The sequence below is a fragment of the Capsicum annuum genome, chromosome 8 (genome assembly GCF_002878395.1).
Source record: "Capsicum annuum cultivar UCD-10X-F1 chromosome 8, UCD10Xv1.1, whole genome shotgun sequence".
NCBI lineage: Eukaryota > Viridiplantae > Streptophyta > Magnoliopsida > Solanales > Solanaceae > Capsicum > Capsicum annuum.
In genome coordinates, this window is record NC_061118.1 from 84817329 (window position 1) to 84824182 (window position 6854).

Sequence of the window (6854 nt, forward strand, 5' to 3'; positions counted from 1 at the left end):
AGTCATTATTTAAGTGAGTTGCCCTCATGGTGTATATATTTAGAATGGAGATTCCTTAGTTACTTAAGGTAATTTAAATTTCCCAAGGCATTAATGTTGGAGAAAAATTGTCCTACATTTCTAAAGTTATGAAAAATTGCTTTAGTTGTTATCATTTTTTGGTAGAATTGCCTTAGTTCTCATGTGTGGGAAGGATTACTATTTTAGGACTAATCATGGCTTACATGACCTCTAGGAATGAATATAGATACCTTAACCTAGTTTGGGGTATAAGTTACCTAAATGGATCTTGAGGACTATATAGTGGGCCCCTCCGGCCCACCTTAGGACAAGACTTTTGATAATCGGATACACTCATTCACGTATGACATACTCTTATTAATAGTTAGTTTGACACTTAAGAAGGTAAAATATAGGTATTGACTACGATAGTTGGGTATTAAAGGATTAATGTTAATTTCGAGCATCATTAATGATATTTCTCACATACATATTGGAGGATATAATTTATATTTGTGATTATTGACATGAACTTCAAATATGATTAAATGAATGGTTTATTTATGTGATTACTTCTAGAGATATCAGCATGATGGATGGTGAATGGCTTATAGATATGACATAGCATATATGTATGGTGTGGCTCATATATTGATATAATATGGTTTACGTATTTACTATGGCTTATATACAACTGGTTATGTGGCTCGTGATTATGATATAGCTCATAGAAAAAATATGGCTTATATACATAACTAATGACTTGTTGATATAATATGGGTCACATATATGATGTGGCTTATATATATGATTTACAACATATAGATATGATGGGTGGCCTATAATTATTATTATTAATATAAATTCTGGATATTTTCAATGACATTGCTTGTGAATATTATTATTGATGTTGATTTTGGATATGGCTAGTAATATAGCTTATAGATGTAATCATGCCTAGACTTATCACTATAACTCATGGTCTGATGTTTAGATATGTGTAAAAGAATGGTTTGTAGTTTCAATTATTGGAAAAATCTATTAAGTTGTCTTAGTAAAATTTTTCACTAATATGATTCATTAATATGACTTATAAATATGAGTTCTGATTTAGGTCTACCAATTGTTGATGGTATTGATAATATATGTTTTAGCTTAAGTCTGACAATTATCTATGATATTGATAATATGAGTTCTGATTCAAGTCCGATAATTATTGATAGTATTGATACTATGGTTTTAGGTTTGAGTTCGACATTAAGGGTTGCTTATGATGTGGTGTAGGACTGATGGATTCTTGGTTATGACATGGTAACCGATAAATTATATTTATGTGATGATTTACTTTTCTTGATTTTACTATTTAGATTTTAGGGGGCCTATATGGGGTTATTTACTTTTTTGCGCTAATAGGATTATTGGGCCCAATTTAGTAGTTATAAATGTACGATAGTTATGTTATTATTTTGGTTGAATTTATTTATATATATACTATGGTTTTGGAGATTATTTCCAGGTTTTCCCTTTTGCCTTGACTTAGCTTTTGTTATCTTATATCTTATCATATTTATATCATGTTTTAGCTTAGTTGGGTGATGATGCCTACTGAGTACCTATGGTTTTGGTACTCAAACTACACTTTTATATTTTTTTTGGTGCAGATTTGAGCACTAGTTGTCACCGCTGATTCGACGATCATACAGAGTTAATTTTGGAGATTAGGTGATCTCTTGGAGTTGTATTTACTCTCTTTCTTTCTATATACCTATGTCCATTCTTTCATATTTAATATGGATTATATTTGTCAATTCAGTACTTATAGTTCTTGTAGTAGCTATTGTATAGACATTTCTGAGTCTTGGGATCTTTGTTGGTTTTAATCTTACTATTAGACCTTATGACCATATTTTTTTTATTTGAATATTTAATTGCTACTCCTTGGCTTTTAGGCTATTTTACACTAAGAAATCCTATTGCATCTATATCCAAGCTATGGTTCGTCTTACTTACTGGTGGGATAGAGTAGGTTTCATCATGACTCATAAATCTAGTCATGACAATGTTTTATTAAAGCCTAGGTTTCATCAGTATTGTTGGTACAAGAACAAGTATGTAGTAGAATCCCATACATCGGAACGATAATATATGTTTCTTATCTTTGGGAGGTTTTATGACATTATTAGATGTTCTTCACTTTGTTTATTCATTACATGATAAGAGTCAATGTTAATTTATATCATTCCTTTGGTTTCACTCTTTTATATATGGGTAGGATGCGTGCTACTGCCTATAAGACAAGGGTCTTGAGACCAAGCCTAGAGATCTTATCTCTATTCATGGATGACCTAGAGGTCATGGACAACCTCCAAATGTATCCCCAACTAAGGGATAGGTTAGGAGGCCTTCACCAGACCCTATTTGTGCTCCTTAGCTTGAGATTCTTCCATTCTAGCCAGTAGTAGACCAGGGAGCAGCCCAGGCTCCGTGGGATTTATTTCTTCTTTAGTGATCAAAGATGCTTTAGTTTAGATTTTGGGGTTAGTTGGTGGTGTACCGTCTGATGTTGTGCAGTCTAGAGATCATAATTATACTGAGGCAGGGGCACAACCTATAGCTGTGCCTCCTAGAGTTGAGGTCCATCCTACACTTGTGGTTGCTCAATCGATAGTCATTCAACTAGTGGTTTCCTAGCCTACTATGTCCGCTGAGGAGCTGAAGATATTAGGTAGATTCTTGAGATTATGTCCGCCTAGGTTTTCTATTACACCGGGCGAGGATGCATATGAGGTTTATATTGCTTTTGAGGATATACTATGTAATTTAGGCTATGTGGAGACTCATATTATGGGTTACACTAATTTTCAGTTGGAGTTGGAACCTAGACATTGGTGAGAGAGCATCTTGATTACAGGCCAATTGGATCTTCTTCTTTGACATGGACTTAGTTATTCGATGTAGTGACCTTTCAGTTCATTTCTCAAGATTCTGCTTATTTTCATTATTAGAGATTTTTTGTAGTTGGCCTAAGTCAGTTATGACTTGTTAGACTGATAGTTTGATTATTGGGCAGTTTATTTGTTTTTAGAACCATTTCCTCATTTAGAAGTCTTTGTTGGTTCAAAATGGACACCAAGGAAAACCATTAGTAAAATGATGTCAGAGCATATTTTAACTATGCTAGTAGCTCCAAAATATCTATTTTAGGTTGGGTAGACCTTTGGTTTATGCCTTGTTACACTCGAACTCATTTTAACCTATTGGTTTGAAAGTTAATAAATAGAAAATTCAGGTGTGGGTCCATATTTAGTCAAAACAACCTGAGATGGAAAATTTGACTTCACTAACACATCTGAAATGTCAAAATCAGTGGGGTTGCATATTTTATTTGCTCATATTAGACTCTAAATGCATCCCGAGGCATTGATCAAAACTTGGAATATATGCCAAGTTTCAACTGTCATCTAGTGCGAAAAGATCAAATGAATATGGATGCTATATAGAGATTTTGATGCTACAATTGCGGCCCACGTATTTGCAATCATACGAATAGAGAACCTAGGAAGGGGTATGCTCTTTTAGCTGAGAATTGGATATTTCTCCATTGTCTTATGTCCCATAATCCCTAAAAGGGAATGTAGTCTACAAATTGAGTCTTGGATATTGATTGGGATCTTGGATAACTTGTATATTCATGATTAATATCAAATCAAAGGTATGAATCCTTCATTATTATTGTTGAATTCTCGATTATTTGATCCAAATCTCTAAATGGCTTGAATCTTAATTTGAACCCAAATATGATTGATTTATGGCAATTTCTTGAGGGATATCACACCCTAATGGTATTTGAACAATGGGTTGGTCTTGAAAACTCATTTTCCTGATATGGGACCCATTTGGGGGTTTTCTGTACCGTTTTTAATCCAAAGAACAATGGTGTAATATGGGTATTGACATTCTCGTAATAATGCATAGATTGTGTTTCTAATAGCTTGGTTCATTGAATAAGCTTTGAGGAAAAGAAAAGTAAAGATTGTTTGTTCATGAGCTATATTTAGGTTCGAGGTAGGTTAGCCTTACTCATTGTAAGATTGAGCTTTATTATAGTATGACTTTGATATCTTGATAAGATTGGGTGGGGTTTTAGCTGTTGAAATGGTAGATAGAAAAGTTGGGATTGGTGGGACCATTTAGTCTGTTGAACTCATATAGTGTGGTACTTAACTTGTAGTCTGGAACCTTGATTAGTTGGACTTGTTATATCATGAATAACATGAGAATGCTCTAGTTATGATAGTTAGATGGGAGTAACCTTGTCACTCATATCAAATTGTAAGTTGTCCTTAGTTGTGCATATTTGTGTAGATTTCCCCCTTAGCTTGGGTGGATTAAGAGTAATACTTGAGGAAGGATTTCACTATAGGACTAGTGTGGAATGATAAACCTTTAAGACATCATTTAGAGGGCTTAGATAAGTTTCGGGTAGAAGTTAGACTTGAAGAGGAATTTGGGTTATAAGAAGCAAACTTGACCTGCCTTAGGCTCGAAATATGTAGTTTCATAAGTGACCTAGATACTTGTTAAGCACTAAGAATATGCTTTGGGTAATATAAGGGTTAACCCTGATAAATAGTTTATTTATGATGTTGGCGTAGGAAATGGTATACATGATTGGTTGATAGATTATTGATAATGATTGGAGAGCAATGAATTGTCTTATAGATTTAACCCATGAGTATCCTATCACTTAAATCATTGACTAAATTACCATGTGGGTCTTGGATTATGCTATTACTCATATTATGTTCAAGTCTAGTGACTAAACTAATATTTGTGCTAAAGATACCCTTGTGCTAATAATGTAAATCATGCCAATAAAGAGGGGCTCTAGAAGATAAACTATGGCTTGTATTTAAAAATATTAATGACTGTGTTGAGACCGGTAAATTATTGAGTGTTCATACCATATGAATATACTTATTCAATTTTCTAGTAATATTTTGTGTTGATAATGAATGATGAGGTACGAAGGTAGACTTTCCTTATGTCTCTTTCACTCTATCCCTCTTGGGTTTACATTTATTATGGATTTGATTTAACATACCTATATTGATGTTATGATGAATATTGATTCTATGGTGAATATCAAAGATATGATGACGCCTATTTAGTCTAGCGGATATATTGAGGATATGATGATTCCTAGTAAGTTCGAAGGATATATTGATTATATGATGATGCGCAGTAATTTCGGAGGATATATTGATGATTTGATGATGCTTGGTAAGTTTGGAGAAAATATTGTTGATATGGTAATGCCTGTTGAGTTTGGTGGATATATTGATGATGTGATGATGTTTGGTAAGTTGTAGGATATAGATGATATGTATGGTAACCATGTAAATATATGTTGTATGTGTGATGATTTTTTTATATGATTGCATTCATATGTGCTTGAGGGTTTGATGTTATGCTTAGAATTTTTGGTTATAGTTCTTTAGTGCTAATTACTTGTTAAGCGGTGTAGTTCTGGATAGTGCTAAATAGTGAGTAGAAGTGGTATATGCCATATAATTTACTAGGACAAGTTGGTAATTGGGATATGTTGTGTGGTTTTTGAGGATCCTCCTATTGAATGTAGATACCTTTGGATAAATGGATTAATTAAAGAATATTGCCTATAACAATGGGTTATTTAGTAACTAGTTGACTGCTACTTGAGGTGTAGAATTCTAGTTATTGAACCTTATTTATTTAAAATATGGTAACTAACAATTATGGTTGTTATGTGGTTAATGATGATAATAGGTTAGCGTTGGTGACGATTAATGATATTGAATACTAAGTTATGATGTCGATTAACAATTAATTGGGGATTAGTATATTAATGATGCTAGATACTAAAAGCATTAATGGTTATATATATAAGTATTTTATGACGATTAGTAGTCTTCTACTTGATAATGACTAGTCTGATTATGATGATTCGAATTGTGGTTGGGCTAAATGGTTCCTATTGTCTAGTAGTGAACATTGACTATATGTGGGATGTTAGTTGTTTAGCAGATAATGGTTAGTTTCTATCCCGTGAATAAGGATTTTGTAAATTATTAGTTAGTCTAATAATTAGAGGTCATTGTGTTCTAGTAAACGGGTGATTCATTCATAATGATTGGTTAGCTAGTAATTAGTAAGTAAATTATATTGATAAGATGGATATATATATAGTGACATGATTATGGGTATTAGTACCTTGGTATAAGTTATTTAATTACGGTAATGGTTGATGGCCATAATTGTTGGCAATTGGCCATTCATGTGAAATGTGGATAACCATGGAAGTTCAAAAGTGGGTTGTGTATCTATTTACATTGATGAATTAGTACTTTGATGCACTCCCCTGTGGTATGGGATGCTGTGGTGGGTTCTTTACTTTATGTTTCTTTTGGGTGTACTGCCCGGTGGTATGGGACACTGTGGTGGGTCCTTTTACATTATATTCCAATGGATGTATGCGCATTGACTTGGTTCGTATGCGGTTGTGATTGTATTAATGTCGCTAGTATTGATATGAGTTGGCATATTATTGTTTTAGTTGATAATTTATCTTATATAGTGATGATGAAGATGGTTCAGGTGTGATTTTGTACCTTGACTTAGAGATATTGTCTTGCTTTATATCATCTTTATATCATAATCTAGCTTAGTCGAATGATGATCCCTATTGAGTACTGATAACACTCAACTTACACATTAATTTTGGTGCATGGTGGTCGTTGTAAATATATTTACCAATCTATGAGTCGGAGTAAAATCCACGGGGAAAAATGTGAGTGGAAATTGAGTAGGATCGA